The sequence below is a fragment of the Ornithorhynchus anatinus genome, chromosome 5 (assembly GCF_004115215.2).
Source record: "Ornithorhynchus anatinus isolate Pmale09 chromosome 5, mOrnAna1.pri.v4, whole genome shotgun sequence".
In the NCBI taxonomy this organism is placed as follows: Eukaryota; Metazoa; Chordata; class Mammalia; order Monotremata; family Ornithorhynchidae; genus Ornithorhynchus; species Ornithorhynchus anatinus.
Window position 1 is genome coordinate 79,511,980 of NC_041732.1, and position 18,715 is coordinate 79,530,694.

Sequence of the window (18,715 nt, forward strand, 5' to 3'; positions counted from 1 at the left end):
ACAATTATTTTTATTATTATTATTTCACATTGTCGCAACACAAGTCTGCAGTGAACTGGAGGTCCCATGAGCCCGGCCAGCCAGTAGCTAGCCTGGGCCCTCCCATTTCCAGTGGGCAGGAAATCTGCCTTTTTCTCCTGTGCTTTAAAGGTTGCCATCCATCTCCCTTGGGTCAGGAGCCAGGAAGAGCCCAAGCCTGATAGTAAAGAAGCCCTGGGTTCTAATCTCAGCTCTGCCGCTTCTTGAGTAGTAATAAAAATAATAATTATAACAACAATAACAGTGGTATCTGTTAAGTGCTTACTGTCTGCCAGGCACTGTACTAAGCGCTGGGGTAGTGGGTCGATCGTATTTATTGAGTGCTTGCTCTGTGCAGAGCCCTTTACTTGGGAGGGTGCAGTTCAATAATATAACAGACACGTTCCTGCCCACAACGAGGTTACCGTCTAGAGGGAGAAACATATGTTGATATAAATGAGTAAATGACAGATATGTACATACGTGCTGTGGGGCCGGGAGGGGGGATGAATAAAGGGAGCAAGTCAGGGTGATGCAGAAGGGAGTGGGAAAAGAGGAAAGGAGGCCGTAGTCAGAGAAGGCCTAGTCATTTAACTTCTTTGTGCCTCTGTTTCCTCTTCTGTCAAATGAAGGCCGCACCTAGGCTCTTCCTCCCCCTAAGACCGTGGGCCCCAACTGGGGCAGGGACTGTGATTGACCTGATTATCTGTATCTTTCCCAGTGCTTAGCTCGGTGTTTGGCACATAGCGAGTGCATAATAAATACCACAATTATTGTTCTTTTTATTATTTCTATTGTTGGTCAGGAGAACAGCACCACCCCTTCTGAGTGCCTCTCCCCTCATCACCCCCTGCCTCCTGCTCACCCCCATTTCTCGACTCTTGGACTTTTCTGGCCACTGCCTTGTGGGATGTGGGCAGGCCACTCTTCCCGCTGGCTCCCAACCTCCTTTCTTTTCCCTCTCCTGGAGCACCCTGTGCTGCTCCTACATGTTTTCCAAGCCGCTTGGTAAAGTGAACCGTGACCACCGTCACTGGCAGCTGATCGGGGATCTGTGGCCACATCCTAGACCATCACCACAACTCTGACGACAGTCGCCTTGATCCCACCCTAGAATTTCCGGCCCCAACATTCACTGGGCCGGGCTGGCAGCTCCTCCAGGGTGGTGTCAGCTGAGGCCGGGCAGTTCTTCCCCGACGCAAGGTGCTCACGAAGGTCAAATGGCGTCTCGCCTCTCCCCTTCCCTCTGGGAGAAGACACAAGGCCACCTGGCAAGGGCAGAGAAGAGAAAAGCCCCCAGCGCCTCCCGCCTGAATCTTCGCTTGGGCCAGACTTAAGCCGGGACAAAAGGGAGAGCCATTCATTCTCCAGGGCTGGCAGCCTAACAACCTAGCAACCAGCCGCTGGAGGGCTTTCCCGGGCCCTTTAGAAAGGAGCAGCAGGAAACCCACTCGGGGAGGGGGCCGGGAGAAGGATGGAGACAAGGGAAGGCTAGAAAAATTGCCACTCAGGGGTCCAGCCGCTGTTCCATTCGGGCCCCTGCTCAGACTTCGCCTCATGGCGGGAGGGGGAGGGACGATCCAATCTCAGCTCCGCCACTTGTCTGCTTTATGACCTTGGGCAAATCACTTCATTTTTCTGTGCCTCAGTTACCTCATCTGTAAAATGGGGATTGACACCTTGAGCGCCACAAGGAACAGGGATCGTGTCCAACTTGATTTGCTTGTATCCTCCCCATAGCTTAGTACAGTGCCCGACGCATAGTATGCGCTTAACAAATGCTATCGTTATTAATTCCCTCCAGAATAACCATGCCCTAGCTGTCCAGCCTGGTGAATCTACCCCAGCCACCTCGCACATAAGGGAATGGTCAACCCAAATCCCCTCAGCCGGACTCAGCTCTAGGCATGGACTCAGCTCCACGGCGATTGAAGCCCAGACCGGGATCAGACCCAACCTCTAAAAGCCTGAGCCTCAAGGGAACAGACGAGGTGAAGACCAAGCCCGAAGAGTTTGTCAGGCCTCTGCTTTTCCTCGACCGTGTAGACCTGCCCTTTGGCAGCTGGTCACTGGTTAGTTTTCATTTATCTTTCTGGAGCGAAGAACAACAAGGAGACAGAGTTATCTTCTGTGGTCATCTTCATTGTTTGCATAGCACAAGTTTCCCCTCAGCTAGAAAAACATGTTTTTTAAATTAGATTTCCCTGGAAACACGGGCAGGTTTAAATTAAAGGAAAATTTTCAAGTTTTGTGAAACCCAAATCCCGGGGAAAAAAAAAAAAAACAGTCCAAGGAATGTAAATCTGATGAGGATTCTGCAGCACAAGGTGGAGTCTCAGCTGGTCCCTGAGGAATCTCAGTGAATTCCCAGTCCAGAGCTCCAGGCCCACAGCTACAGGGCCCCAATCTCGGACCCCACATTCGACCCTGGCCTGTGTCGGACCAGCAGGGTCTTCTCCGCTCCATTCGCTCGCTCCCTCATCCCCCGTCCACTGTGCAGATGAGGACGAGGCAGAGGTGAAGCTCCCGTGACTTGCCTGGGGCAACGTTAATAGTAGCCTGGCTATTTATTGAGTGTCTACTGAGTGCAGTGCACTGTATTAAGTGCTCAGGTACTACAAAAGAAGCACAAAACAGGTTCACTGCCCATAAGGAGTATGTGCTGTAATGGGAAAAAGTAGCAGGCATGGTCAGAGCTCTAGTCCCCATTCCCCCCAAAGCCCCTTATCTTGCCATAGACCTGTCTGAACTCTCCTGTTGCTCCCAGGGCCCCCATTTTAAGAGTCTCCTCATATAGGTCTCTGTAGGGAGCCTTCATGATGGGGGTTAAACACTTTTTTCTTTTCCTGAGGCACACCCAGAAATGCCATTTCCTATAAAATGTTTTTAGGGGAAGAGAGAAAAAGAAAGAGAAAGGGGGAAGGAGAGAGGGGAGAGAGGAAGAGAGGGAGGGGGGAGGCGGGAGAGAGGGAGAAAGGAAGAGAGAGGAACAGAGAGAGGGAGAGAGAGACAGGTAAAAGGGGAGAAAGGGAGTGAGAGAGGAAGAGAGCTAGAAAGGGAGAAAGGGAGAGAGAGAGGAAGAGAGAGAAAGGGAGAGAGGTAAAGATGGACAAAGGAGGAGAGAGAGGGAGAGAGATCAGGAGAGAGAGGGATAAAGTGATACATAGGAAGAGAGAATGAGAGACCTAGGAAAAGAGGTGGGGGAGGTGGGGAGAGAGAAAGAGTAGAACACCATTTGGAGATAATTGGGAGACCATGCGCTACAAGATTGCTCTGCTCATAGTAAGTGCTCAATAAATGCCACTGACTGATTAATTGATTGATTAGGAATAGGGGGTCTTACCCACCAAAGCCAACAGATAGCCAGCAAGGCCTAGAGCACAGCCCTGGGAGGCAGGAGACCTGGTTTATTACTGTTATTATTACTATCATTATTATTACTGTTATTGCTATTATATTTAATAATAATAATGGTGGTATTTGTTAAGTGTTTACTATGTACAGAGCACTGTTCTAAGTGCTGGGGTAGATGCAGGGTAATCAGGTTGTCCCACGTGAGGCTCGCAGTCTTCATCCCCATTTTATAGATGAGGTCACTGAGGCACAGAGAAGTTAAGTGACTTGCCCACAGTCACACAGCTGACAGGTGGTGGAGCCGGAATCCGAACCCATGACCTCTGACTCCCAAGCCCGTGCTCTTTCCACTGAGGCACGCTGCTTCTAATCACTTCCTTTGTGCCAAGCACTGTACTAAGTGCTAGAGTAGACATAAATGATCAGGTTGAACACTGTCCCTGTCCTACACTCTAAGTAGGAGGAGAACAAGTACTGACCCCCCATTTTCCAGATAAGAAACTGAGGCACCAAGAATTTAGTGATTTGCCCAAGGTCAGACAGCAGGTGAGTGGCAGGGTCTAGTTTAGACCTTAGGTCCTCTTCCTCCCAGATCCTTAGGTGCACTTCCAACTCAGCCACACTCCTTCTAATCTCACCCCAACGCTAGCCTGCTGCATGACCTTTGGCAAGTCACTTAACTCCTAGGAGCCTCAGTTTCCTCACCAGTAACTCCCTCCTACTTAGAGGCTGTGAGCCCCATGTGGGACAGGGACTGGGTCCAACCCAATTATCTTGTATCTACCCTAAAGCTCAGCTCATAGTAAGTGCTTAACAAATACTACAATCATGATAATTAGGTATCTCTCCTCTCCTCTGCACTGGACAAATGCCATTAGAATACTGGATCCAATCGGTCACTACATTCTTCAAAGGAGATAAAGAAAGTGGAGAAAAATAGAAATGATTAAAGGGATGGAAAATAAAATCCCATGGAGAAAGGTTAAAGAAAAAAGCCAAGTGACTCAGCCTAGAGAAGAGAAAGCTAAGGGGAGTCGCCGAGGGGGGCCGGGGGAGAGAATGTGACGGAATTTCTGCCTTCGACTATCGGAAAGTTTTTGATGAGGATGCTGACCAGCTGTTCTCCATGTCCACAGGGACCCAGCGAGAAGGAAAGGGCTTAAAAGGCACGAGGGAAAATTTCAGTTGGACGGGAAGGAGGAACTCAACTGACAGGATGATAAGGTCTGAAGTAGGCTTCCGAGAGGAGATGTGGAGTCTCCCTCCATGGACATTTGTTTCCAGCCCAGACAGTGATCTGTCTCAAAGGCAGGAGCTGGGAGCAGATAACTGTTCAAGGTATCCTCTGGATCCACGATTCTGAGACGAGGATCCCTTTTTCCTCAGGTTTTCAGGGGCTGCAAACCATGGACAGAGTGTTCTGGACTGGGATTCCTGGGTACAGAAGCAGTGTGACCTAATGGAAAGAACATGGGCCTGGGAGTCAGAGGATCTGGGTTCTAATCCCAGCTCCATCACTTGGTTGCTTTATGGCCTTGGGCCAGTCTCTTAACTGCTCTGTACCTCAGTTTCCTCAACTGGAAAATGGGGATTCAATACCTGTTCTCCCTCATAATTTGTCTGTGAGCTGCGTGTGGGACAGGGACTGTGTCCATACTGATTAACTTGTATCTTCTCCAATACTTAGTGTGTGACACATAATAAATGCTTTACAATTGCCTGATTATTATTATTAATAATAATTAGGAGCCCTAGCACTGTGCACCACTGGGCTTATTCATGTGATTGGATGGAGCAAAAAACACAGCTTAAAGTCTTCAGTCTGACCACTAATTCTCAGCTGGGACTGGGACATGCAAGTATCGAACAGCCAGGCCTGGCTGTGCTTTTGAGGCTCAAGGGAAAGGATAGTAGAGTTACTTTTATCCAATAAATGACCCCACAGCACTTAGATGCATATCTTTAAATTATATATCAAAATGACATTTATTTATATTAATGTCTGTCCCCCCCTCTAGACTGCAGGCTCATTATGGGCAGGGAAAATGTCTGCTAATTCTGTTATATTGTACTCTCCCAAGCACTAGTATTGTTCTGCATAAAGTGAGCACTTAATAAATATCTTTGATGGATTGATTGATCAATGTAGATAGCCTGAAGATGTCATTCTGATCTAGAACAGCTTTTCAGTCTCAAACGAGGTCTACCTCCCACAGGTTCTCTTAAGGAATATATCTTTGTTGCTAGAATGGCTTCCTCTGCCCCTCTCCCTGTTGCTTTTCTGAAGAAACAACAACCCACTCTTGGGGTCTGTAAAATCCAACTTCATTCATTCAATAGTATTTATTGAGCACTTACTATGTGCAGAGCACTGTACTAAGTGCTTGGAATGAACAAGTCGGCAACAGATAGAGACAGTCCCTGCCGTCTGACTGGCTTACGGTCTAAACGGGGGAGACAGACAGGAACAGTGGCAATAAATAGAGTCAAGACTTCATCTTGGAAGCCTCCTGGAAATGACTTAATAATGTTGGTATTTGTTAAGTGCTTACTATGTGCAAAGCACTGTTCTAAGCGCTGGGGTAGATACAGGGTAATCAGGTCGTCCCACGTGAGGGTCACAGTTAATCCCCATTTTACAGATGAGGTAACTGAGGCACAGAGAAGTTAAGTGACTTGCCCATAGTCACACAGCTGACAAGTGGCAGAGCAGTGAGTCAAACCCATGACCTCTGACTCCGAAGCCCAATCTCTTTCCACTGAGCCAGGCTGCTTCCCCATTTCCTGGAACCCCCAGAACATACCTTCTGATGTCCTGTGGGGATCCCCCTCCCCAGAAGAGACCAGAAATGAAGCCATAAGAACGTTCTCACTTCTCCCTCCACCCACCGCTATCCCACACCCTCCATCATTCACAGGCCAATTTGGAAACTCTGTTCACTGACCCACTTAAACCTGGGTGAGTTTGGAGAATCCCAAATTGGCCTCAGGTGCCTGGGGAAAACTTCTCCTGAGCCCACTGTTCCCCAGAGGGAGGTCGGGATAAATCCCAGGTGTGGGCAGACTCAGTAAAAGGATATTGATCACCACACTGATTGTATAAGATACCGCTGTTGGCTGAGGGGGAAGGGTGGTCTGCAGAGATGGGTTAGAGGATTCCTACTCTCTTTTCTTCCCCCAGCTCTCGACTCTCTGCGAAGTCTCTGCTGGGATGATAGTGAGTTCTCCAGATCTTTGAATTTGCCTTTCTCTTTCTCCCAATCACACTGTGGCTTGGAAAATCCCAGTCTAAAATCCTGCTCCCATCCAGCTGATAAAAGAAAACCATCAGCATGAGAAGCAGTGTGGTCTAGTGGGTCTAGTGGAAAGAGCAGAGGCCTGGGAGTTAGGGGAACTAGGTTCTTATTCCAGCTCCCTGCTTTGACTGCTATATGATTTTGGGTAAGTCACTTCTCTGTGCCTCAATTTTCTCTTCTGTAAAATGGGGGTTCAATACCTGTTCTCCCTCCTACTTAGACTGTGAGCTCAATGAGAGATAGGGACTGTGTCCTACCTGATTATCAATCAATCAGTGTTATTTGTTGAGAGCTAATTATAGGCAGAGTGCTGTTCTAAGCACTTGGGGAGAATATAATACAATGGAATTAGAATTAGTATCATCAGAATTAGTAGATATGTTCCCTGCCCAAAATGAGCTTACAGACTAGGAGAGACAGACATTAATATGAATACATAACATAAAGGTATGTACATAAGTTCTGTGGAACTGGAGCAAATGTCCAAAGGTATCTGTTCCAAATGCTTAGATGACACAAAAGGGGGAGGGAACATGGAAAGAGCACAGGTTTGGGAGTCAGAAGTCATGGGTTCAAATCCCGGCTGGGCCACTTGTCAGCTGTGTGACTTTGGGCAAATCACTTCTCGGTGCCTCAGTTATCCTCATCTGTAAAATGGGGATTAAGACTGTGAGCCCCACGTGCGACAACCTGATTCCCCTGTGTCTACCCCAGCGCTTTGAACAGTGCTCGGCACACAGTAAGCGCTTAACAAATACCAACATTATTATTATTAAAAGAGGGCTTAACTGGGGAAGACCTCTTGGAGGAGATGTGATCTGAATAATGCTTTGAAAGTGGGGACAGTGGTGCTCTGGCACATACGGATGGGAAGGTAGTTCCAGGCTAGGGGATGGAAGTGAGAAGTGAGGAGTCGGAAGCGAGATAGATGGGATCGGGGCACAGTGAGTGAGCTGGTGTTAGAGTAGTGGTAGAGAAGTAGAATAGGCTGAGTTGTAGTAGGAGATCACAAAGGTGAAGTAGGAGTGCTTTAAAGCCACTGGTAAGGAATTTCCATTTGTTGTGGATTATCTTGTATCTAACCCAGTGCTTGGAACAAAGTAGGCACTAGCAAACACCATAAAAAACAACCTTTCAAAGCAAGGGAACATCTCCAAATTATTCCCAGGAATGTCCTTCCTGAGAGGGCATCCAATCAATTAATCTGTTGAATTGTGCTCTTCCAAGTGCTTAATATAGTACTCTGCACTCAGTAAGTGCTCGGTAAATGCAGTTGATGTATTGTGTATCGCAGAGCACCCATTTGTTGTGAGGGACCATTTAAGGAGTGAATGATAATAATGATGGTATTTATTAAACACTTATTATTTGTCAAACACTATTCTAAAAGCTGAGGGAAATACAAGCTGATCGGGTTGCACATAGTCCGTGTCCCACATGGAGCCCACAGCATTAACCCCCATTTTTCAGATGAGGTAAACGAAGCACAGAGACTTGCCCAAGTTCACACAGACCGACAAGTAGCACAGCCGGGACTAGAACGCAGGTCCTTCTGACCCCCAGGCCTGTGCTCTATCCACTAGACCACTATGCTTCTGTGGGTGAAGACCCTCCACCCACACCTGACAACTCCTTAACTGCCTCTTCTGCTCATTCCATGCTCCCTCTTCCATTCTAGAAGGCCTTCATCTCCCACATACCCCACAACAGTGAAAAGGATTATGGAAATTAGCAGTTTAGGGGGCAAGTTTATGAAATCCTTATATCTCTTCCACAGAACACAGCTTCCTCCATGAGAATGCACAGGGTCTTGGAACCAAAGGGCTGCTCGTTGGCCTAGGAGCCATGGTAGCAAGACAACACCAGAGATTTGTGTCCTTTGACAGCACAGATTTAGAAGGGCATAGTTCTGCCTTCGAGTTTCATAAACAGCCCAGCAACTTTGGTCTAAAAGCAATATGTAAGATTAAACAGATTTCACCAAGAGATGAAAGAAAAAGTGAATTCGTGTTCCAAGCAATCTGGATCCTGGACCCGTTCCCACTAAACTTTATCGTCCAAGTTTTTTCATTCTCTAGTCAAAAACTCTCACAAAGATGGATTCGGGGCTGTCTGAGCTGGGACCGGGGACCTCAGAGCAGCCCCCCTCAAGAGCTGAGACAGTTCTCGGATGATGTCGGGAGACTCTCGCGCAGTCTAGGATGGGAGGAATCCTATCTTGGAATCTTATCTCTGTTCCTCTTCGCCCACCAGGCCATCCGCCCCCACCCCTCGTGTCCCGTCCGGCCCTGCCCGACCAACTCTAGAGCACTGGACCGAGGCAGGGTGAGTGGAGTCGCCCGTGGGGTTGTTTGAATTGGTGGCGGAGCCAGTGTACCCGAAGGACAGAGAGCCTGCTGCCAAGCTGATTAGTCGGGTGCTGATGGGTGGTAGGCAGGTCGGTCGGACTAGATGTGGATGTCCGACATGGAGCCGTCAGTGTGGCCGCTGGGATCGAGCTAATCACCCAAGAGCCCGGGTGGCCTTGGGGTCCTTCACTCTATCTCCAACACTGAATGCTTCTGCAGCTCCGGCTCTCTTGAGATCCCTAAATGGGAAACCTGAGGAGGACAGATGCTGCCACCTAAAGTCGCTGTCCCTGATCGACTCGTCCCAGAGCAGCTTCATCCTGCCTCCCCGGACCGTCTCAGCCCTTACTTTCTTGTCTTGGCCGCTCAGCGGGCAACAAGGTCTTTCCCTCCACGATCAGCAGACGGGCCCTCCTCCCTCCCCACCGGATCAGAAGAAGAAAGGCACCCTGCCCATTCTGGTCCCAGTCCCCCCTCTCCTCGGCCCCCAGCTTTCTGCCCAGAGGAGCCAGAAAGATCAGCAGATGGAGAGAGGCAGAGGTCCTTTTCCAGACACAGGATACAGACCTGGGGGAGCTGCAGGGCCTGGACAGTCAGACCGTCCGGCATTAATAAAGACGGATGGTTAGCAAAACACGACCGCAGCATAAACAATAGAGCAAAGGCGCTGGGCCCGGGGGACGGGGGGGGGGGGTGGGAGGGAGGAAGGCTGGACCCGGGATGGAGGAGGAGGGGGACAAGAGTCACTGACTCCCTTTAGTGACAACTCCTTTCATGTCCTTGATGGGAGGCTGCTGGCTACTGTCAGCGCCGTTCCCTGCCGGGCCCTGAGGGGTTCCCCCCCGGCCCCTTCCACCACGTGCCAACCTCCCTGGAGAGGGCAGGGAGCTTGGCAGCAGCCAGGCTCTGACTCACCCCCATGAATCACACAGAAAAAGTGTGCCCCACTTCACACAATCACATCCCACCCTGTTTACAAGTGCTTCCTTGGGGTATCTGGACCCTTCCATCCCTCTTCCTTCTCCCCGTGCCCTTGTCCCAACCCAACGCCACCACGAGTGGCCATCTTGAGCTAGTCTTGAACCCAGGCTGCAGTTGAGAGGAGCTAGAAGTCCTGGAAATGTCTCTTTTCTTCCCAGCAGAGGGCTAAGCCCAGGAATACCAGTAATGATGATGTTTATTAAATGCTTACTATGAGCCAAGAACTTGTGTTAAGCCCTGGGAGAAGATGCAAGATAATCAGATCAGACCCAGCCCTCTCTCCCACAGGATTCACAGTCTAAGAGCCATAAAGCAGTGTGGTCTAGTGGATAGAGCACGGGCCTGGGAGTCAGAAGGACCTGAGTTCTAATACCGGCTCTGCCTCTGGATTGTGTGACTTAAGCTACTTAACTTTTCTGTGCCTCAGTCATTTTAGTGTACAGTGGGGATTAAGACTGTGAGCCCCGTGTGGAACATTGACTGTCCCACCTGAATAACTTGTTTTTACCTCCAGTGCTTAGAACAGTGCCCGGTACACAGTAAGCACTCAGCAAATACCATAAATAAGGAAGGAGGGAGAAAGGGTATTTTACCCTCATTTTCAGATGAAGAAACTGAGGCACAGTAAAGCTAAGTGACTGGCTCAAGGTCACTTGGCAGGCAAGAGGCAGGGCTGGGCTAGAATCTTGGTTTCCTGACCCCGGTCTCTGTGCCCTTTCTACTAGGCCACACTACCTCTAGGGAATGGGGTACAGGCCCAGTGGCACGAGATCCAGCCTGTGAGACACTCAGACCAGTTACAAAGACTCCCCTGTGGGTTCCTGGAGAAGATCCACGATGGTTTCTCAGAGCGAAGGAGGTGTAACATCACTGTGGGCAGTGTTGTGTCTGTATTGTTATAATGTACTCTTTCGAGTGCTTAGTACAGTGCTTTGCACACAGTAAGTGCTCAATAAATATGCTTGAATAAACGAATCAAGTGGGCACAAACCTCCGACCTCACCTAGGAGCCTCCATGATTAGGACAATGAGCCCCCCTTCATGTGACCCTAATTGAGTCCACCAGTCCAGGGCACTGAGGGCAGTGGCCAGTGGAGTGGGGTCTGGTGGAAAGAGCTCGGCCTGGCAGTTATAGGACGTGGTCTCTAATTCCGGATCTGCCACTTGTCTGCAGAGTGGCACTGGGCAAGTCACTTCACTTCGCTGGGCCTCAGTTCCCTACTCTGCAAAGTGGGGATTTGTTCTCCCTCCTATTGGACTGTGAGCCCCATTAGGGACCTGCTTATCTTTCATCTACTCCAGTGCTTAGTAGAGTGCTTGGCACATAATAATCACTTAACAAAAATGATTATCATCATCATCAGGCGTGTGAACTGTGCTCCCGAAATCCCACTCTCCATCTACCACTTCCTCACCTGGTTTCTTTCTCACTCCTCCCCCTCCCAAACACTGTCCTTTTCCCAGAGACCTCCAATCTCTTGATTCCTCTGCTCTTCTCAGGCCATTATGCCGTCCCCACTCAATCTCCCCTCTCTTGATGCAAAAATCCATCTCCTCAACTCCCCCCTTTCTGCCAAACTTAACTCCCTGGTGCCACTGGCCTTCCATCAATCTCACACCATCAACCCCCAGCCCTAAATTACCTTCACAGTCAGCTTCCACCCCACTTCTGTACTTGTGGCACAGATTGCTGGTGGTGGAAATTCAGGTATCTGGCCAACTTCAGCCATCTAAAAGTCACCCTCGCCTGTTGGAACTCTGCCCTCTCTTCTGCCCAGAAATCCTACTTCTCCCCCTTCATTGAATCCCATCCCATGCCCACAGCCTGCACCAACCACTGCAGTCCTTTAACTTGCTCCTGAAACCCTCAATGCTCTCATCAATCCCTGTCCTTACCCCTGATGACCTGTCCAACTACTCTATTGGCAAAACTGGAACCACCAGATTAGGACCTCCTCCCAAATCTCCCCCTCATCTCTCCAACTCCCATCTACTCTCTCCTCCTTCTCCTGCTCTCAAGAGATCTCTCACCTGCTTTTGAAACCTACCCACTCCAGTTGAGCCTCCGATGCCACCCCTTCACACCTTCTAGAAAGGTTGCCAGCCATTCGTCTTCCCTTCCTCACTGCCATCTTCAATCACTCGCCCTGCATTCTAACATACCCATGTGCTATAATAAAATAAACCTTCTCTGAACCCATCCAGCTACAGCCCAACTTCCTCCTCCTCCTATTCCTGTCCAAACTTCTCTAACAGGTTTGATGCACTGGCTTCTCTCCTCTGACACCCAGAGTGACCCTGTACAACCCAGCTTTCGCCCCCTTCACTGAGATGACTCTCTCCAAAGTCATCAATGATCTCTTTCTTGCCAAATCTTACGGACTCCATTCCATCTTAATCTTCCGTGACCTCTTGGCTGCCTTTGACACTATGGACCACCCCTTCTTCCTGGAAACACTATCTAACCTCAGTTCTTCTGGCAGATTTTGCCTGGTCCTCCTCTTTGGAAAATCCTTTTCAGCATTTTCTTCAACTTTTCCCAACTGAAGGTGTCCCTTAAAGGCTCAGTTCTGAGTTCTTTCTCCTCTTACTTTTCACTTACACTGTTGGGGAGTTCATCCACTTCCATAACTTCAACTACCACCTCTATATGGATGACTCCCAAACCCATCTCACTAGCACCAACCTCTTTCCTCCTCTGCAATCTCACACCTCTTCCTGCTTCCTCCTGCTTCCAGGAAAACTCTACATGCATGTCCTATCAACACCTCAAGCTCATCATGTCCAAACTTGAACTTCTCATCTCTTCTGAATCATCTCCTCCAACTAACTCTCTCAACACAGTTGACCCCACCACCATCATCTTCCCTGTTTTTCAAACCCATAAACTTGACATTCTCTTTGAGTCTTCTCTCTTTTTCAATCCCCTTATTGAAAAACTCTGTCACCAGATCCTTCCAGCTCTTCTTCAATATTTCCAGAAACAAACCCTTCCTCTCCATCAAATGGCCACTAAACTGCACTAATCCCAGCACTTGCTATATCCCAAGTCAATTACTGATTCAAGTCTTCACTGACCTCCCTACCTCCAGCCCCTCCTCTCTCCAGTCCATTCCACACTCTGCTGCCCAGATCATTTTTCTAAATCATCACTGTGCTCCCATCTCCTCACTCCTCAGAAACATCTAATCGTTGCCTATTCCAGCAGGCACTCCTAAACCTTTGACTTTAAAATATTCAATCAGGATTTTCCCTTTTACTTACCCCATGTCTTCTCCCACCACACTCCAGTTCATGTTTCATTGCCTATAAGGTAATAGATTCACTATCCTTCATTCTCATCTCATTCACTGCTGACCTTTTGCTTACACCTTCCCTTAAATCAGCTGATCAATTTACTGAGCTCTTATTAATAATGATGGTATTTGTTAAGTGCTTACTATGTGCAAAGCACTGTTCTAAGCACTGCGGGGGGGATACAAGGTAATCAGGTTGTCCCACGTGGGGCTCACAGTCTTAATCCCCATTTTACAGATGAGGTCACTGAGGCACAGAGAAGTGAAATGACTTGCCCAAAGTCGCACAGCTGAAAAGCGACAGAGTTGGGATTAGAACCCATGACCTCTGACTCCCAAACCCGGGCTCTTTCCACTGAGACACACTGTACTAAGTGCTTGGGAGAGTACAACAGAGTTGGTAGACATCTCTTCTAGACCGTAAGCTCATTATGGGCAGGGAACATATCTGTTAATTTTGTTGTATTGTACTCTCCCAAGTTTTAGCACAGTGTTATGCAAATAGGAAGCGCTCAGTAGATGCCGTTTATTGATAGACTAATAGACATGTCCCTAGCCCACACTGAGCTTACATCTAGAGGGGAAGAAAGACATTTATATAAATGAATGAATTACAGATATTTGCGTAAGTGTTGTGGGGCTGAGGGTGGGTTGACCATCATCCTACCTCTGGCCTGGAATGCCTTCCCTCCTCAAATCCACAAAACAATCACACTTCCCCCCTTCAAAGCCCTATTGAAGGCTCACCTCCTCCAGGAGGCCTTCCCAGACTAAGCTCCCCTTTTCCTATGCTCCTCCTCCCCTCTCCATCGCCCCAACTCGCTCCCTTTGCTATACCCTCCTCCCCACCCCACAGTACTTGTATATTTATGTACATGCTTATAATTATATTCATTTATATTAGTGATGTTTATATATATATATATATAAAATTCTACTTATATTGATGCTATTGATGCCTGTTTATTTATTTTGTTCTTTACTTGTCTTGATGTCTGTCTCTCCACTTCTAGACTGTGAGTCACAGTCTCTATTTGTTGCTGAATTGTACTTTCCAAGCATTTAGTACGGTGGTCTGCACACAGACGCTCATTAAATGCTTTTAAATGAATGAATCAATCAAGTGCTTAAAGGGTACAGATCCAAGTGCATAGTCAACGCAGAAGCGAGAGGGAGTACAAAAATAATAATTAAGGAATTTGCTAAGTACTGACTATGTGCCAAACACTGTACTAAGCATTGGGATAGATATAAGATAATCAGGTCCCCCTTAGGGCTCACGGTCTAAGTAGGAACTAGAACAGTCACTGTATCCTCATTCTGCAGATGAGGAAAATGAGGCACAGGGAAGGGAAGTGACTTGCTCAAGGTCACATAGTAGGTGAGTGGCAGACCTGGGATTAGAGCCCAGGTCTAATTCTGTTATACTGTACTCTACTGAGAGCTTAGTACAGTGTTCTGCAGAAAGTAACTGTTAATTGAATACCACTGATTGATTGATCGGTTAATTGATGTCCCCTGACTCTTAGGCTCTTGTAAGAAAACAGAGTTTAGCATCAGACAGAAACTGAGGAATTCTGGGTCCTAAGAGTACCTCTTTTCTATCTCACTGTGGAGGGCTCTGGGCAAGGTACTTGGTCTTCCCCTGGCCTATTTCCTCTTCTTTAATTCCCCTATTTCCTCTTCTTTAACTCCCCTATTTCCTCTTCTTTAACTCTCACTGCATATATGAAGAGTTAGAAAAATGAATCATTATTTTGTACCAAGATTATTGCTGTCAACACATCATCGTCATCGAGAAGCAGCATAGTCTAGTCAAAAGAGCACTGGGAGACCTGAGTTCTAATGCCGGCTCCACTATTTTCCTACTCTGTGACCTTGGGCAAGTCACTTTACTTCTCTGGGCCTCAGTTTCCTCATCTGTAAAATGAGGATTCCATACCTATTCTCCCTCCTACTTAGACTGTGAGGTCCATACGGGAGAGGAACGTAATCTCTAACAGTACCCGATCTATCCCAGTGCTTGATGCAGAGCAAGTGTTTAACGAAACCCACAATTAGTATTGACATAATCATCATCATTATTAAGGCTAATAGTAACGCCAACCGCTATCAGCGATAACTGAGATTGGATGGCCTCTTCTTCTTCATTTCCTAGGGGCAGCTGTTACCAAACTGAGGTACCCCAAGAGAACCAGGAAACTGGCCGGGACCTGGAAAGTCCAAGCTCAGGAGCCGGTTTCTGACGTCAGTTGCCATTTCAACTTTTCACATTTGGACCCCAGGCAGCAGCTGGCAAGTTTCTCCCTCCTCTGCCCTCCCATACCTTCCCTTCACCCCAGACCTTCCCTTCTTACCCTCCGTGGGGTCACAGCCTCCTCCACTGCTCATAAAGGAGGTTTATGGAGCTCTCACTACCCTTCCCTGACCCCCCAAATCCTCAGTTCCTGTGCTTATCTTGGAAGGGGATGTGGCCATTCTCCCTCCCTCCTCGCTGATTGGTTGACAGGAGGATCTGTCTCAGGTTTTTACAAGAGTGGTATTTGGGTGCGTGCAGTATCTGAGAAAGAGTGGGTATCTGGGGGCAAAAGATTTTTCTGTATCTGTTTGGGTGTCAAGTTGAGGGAGTGTGTCAAAGGTGTTTAGTGTGTTTTAGTGTGAATATGCGTTTGTCGGGTCTCGGTGCGAGTGTGATGGAGAATGTCTCCTCTCACCATCCCACCCTGGAGACGGGGCTCAAATAAGTTCCTCTTGACATAGTGAGTATAAGAACATGAGAGCAAACTCCAGCGATCCTTATCCCCTGGGGACAAAATCAAGACTTGGCAGAGGGAAAGACATAGAGGACTCCAGGCCAGAGACCAATGGGACATGATCCAGTCTTGGGTTCCATGGGATATTTTCCAGCCCAGAGTTTCATGAGACACAGTTCAATCCACAGTTCTATGGGACATGGTCCAGTCCTGGATTCTATGAGGCATCCTCCCTCTGGGGCTAGCAATGCACTGGGATAAATCCCCTGGAGTTCACGCCCCAGGTCCAGCAGTGAGGTTCCAAAGACAGCCATCTCCCTCTCCTCTTTGCCCAGGCAAAAATCCAAGCAAAGGGATAATAATGTTGGTATTTGTTAAGTGCTTACTATGTGCCGAGCACTGTTCTAAGCGCTGGGGTAGATACAGGGTAATCAGGTTGTCCCACATGAGGCTCACAGTTAATCCCCATTTTACAGATGAGGTAACTGAGGCACAGAGAAGTTAAGTGACTTGCCCACAGTCACACAGCCGACAAGTAGAGGTGGGATTTGAACCCATGACCTCTGACTCCGAAGCTCCGGCTCTTTCCACTAAGCCACGCTGCTTCTAGTAAATGGTGGTATTTGTGAAGCGCTTACTACGTGCAAAGCATTGTTCTAAGCGCTGGTGGTTACAAGGAGGGATGAATTCATTCAGTTGTATTTTCCGCGTGCTTACTGTGTGCAGAGCAAGAGGGCCCAGGAAAAATTCCTTTTTCGCTGGGACTAACGACCACATAGCCTACAGTGTGAACGGGAGAACTGTGTTGAATGTGAACACTCACAGATTTGGTTCTGACATTTATCTGTCTTCATACCTATCTCAGTCTGGATCATATTAGACGGAAATCTTCTGGAGGGCAGAAACTGGGTACATTCAGTTTACTTTGAAGAGAGCCAAGTCTGGGGCTAACGGGTTCTGAATTAATCGGAGAAGCAGCGTGGCTCAGTGGAAAGAGCCCAGGTTTGGGAGTCGGAGGTCATGGGTTCGAATCCTGGCTCTGCCACTTGTCAGCTGTGTGACTGTGGGCAAGTCATTTCACTTCTCTGTGCCTCAGTTACCTCATCTGTAAAATGGGGATGAAGACTGTGAGCTTCACGAGGGACAACCTGATAACCCTGTATCTCCCCCAGCACTTAGAACTGCGCTCTGCGCATAGTAAGCCCTTAACAAATACCAACATTATTAATCGGCTGCTGCTGCTGCTAATGGTGAGAACAAAGATGAAGAAGGCAAAATGGTAGCTGACTTCGGGATCCGGTAAAGCGGATCCCCAGACATGAGCCGAGGTGATGTCTGCCAGTTCTGGATGTGAATGGGACCTGCACTACCTTTTTATTTATATATTAAAATATATATATAGCATTTGTCAAGCGCTTACTATGTGACAGATGCTGTTCTAAGCATTAGAGTAGATAAAAGACAATCAGCTTGGACACAGTCCATGTCCCACAAGGGGCTCACAGTCTTAATCCCCATTTTACAGATGATGCTATTGATTTGCCCAACGTCACACAGCAGACAAATGGCAGAACCGGGATTAAAACTACCTCTTCCTCTTCCTCCCTCAGGAATCTGAAAAAATGTCTCCGGCAGCTACCTCAACCTTCCACTCCATTCCATCCCTCAGCTCCCTTCCCCTGATATTGGAGGATTCCCCTTTCTTGCAGACAGGCATCCCATCTACCAACTCTATTGTAATGTGCTTTCCCAACCGCTCAGTACTGTGCTCTGCAATCGATCAATCATTCAATCATATTTATTGAGCATTTACTATGTGTAGAGCACTGTACTAAGCTCTTGAGAGAGTACAATATAACAGAGTTGGTAGGCATGTCGCCTGCCCACATTGAGCTTACAGTCTAGAGGACACGAGCCCTCAATAAATGGCATTTTTTACTTACATTGGTTAAGCACCTACTATGTGCCAGGCACTGTATTAAGCCTTAGGGTAGATACAAGATCCTCTCTCAGGGTCACACCTGGAGAGTTTCCAGTACTCTACCAGTCTCAACTATGAGAGGGAGAGTCAAGCAGAGGTATACCCATTCCATTCCTAGCTAGGGCAATGGCTAGTGAGTGGCAGACCATCTGCTACAAGTCAAAACTCATCTGTGCTGGGCAGCAGCGGCATGGGTGAGGGTCGAGGGCGGAGACTCACGTTAACCGCGCGCAACGAGGCAATGGTAAACCAGTTTCATATTTTTACCAAGAAAATTCTATAGCTACACTACCAGAATGATTGCCGATGGAGGTGGGATGTTCTATTGGGTATCTATTAGTTGATTACATTGTTCCATGTTCATTCATTCATTCATTCAATAGTATTTATTGAGCGCTTACTATGTGCAGAGCACTGTACTAAGCGCTTGGGATGAACAAGTCGGCAACAGATAGAGACAGTCCCTGCCGTTTGACGGGCTTACAGTCTAATCGGGGGAGACGGACAGACGAGAACAATGGCACTAAACAGCGTCGAGGGGAAGGCCATCTCGTAAAAACAATGGCAAATAAATAGAATCGAGGCGATGTACAATTCATTAACAAAATAAATAGGGTAACGAAAATATATACAGTTGAGCGGACGAGTACAGTGCTGTGGGGATGGGAAGGGAGAGGTGGAGGAGCAG

The 18,715-nt window shown here is 48.0% G+C and overlaps 1 long non-coding RNA gene and 1 other non-coding gene across 2 annotated transcripts; both read left to right on the forward strand.

Moving 5' to 3' along the window:
- Positions 1–6,543: 6,543 nt before the first annotated feature.
- Positions 6,544–9,508, forward strand: LOC114812289. The gene is made up of 3 exons (XR_003759953.1): positions 6,544–6,589; positions 8,922–8,993; positions 9,236–9,508. It is a non-coding gene; the product is annotated as an uncharacterized LOC114812289 (long non-coding RNA).
- Positions 9,509–18,049: 8,541 nt separating this feature from the next.
- On the forward strand, positions 18,050–18,187 carry LOC114812494. Its single transcript, XR_003760146.1, has one exon. It is a non-coding gene; the product is annotated as a small nucleolar RNA SNORA7 (small nucleolar RNA).
- The last annotated feature ends 528 nt before the right edge of the window (positions 18,188–18,715 follow it).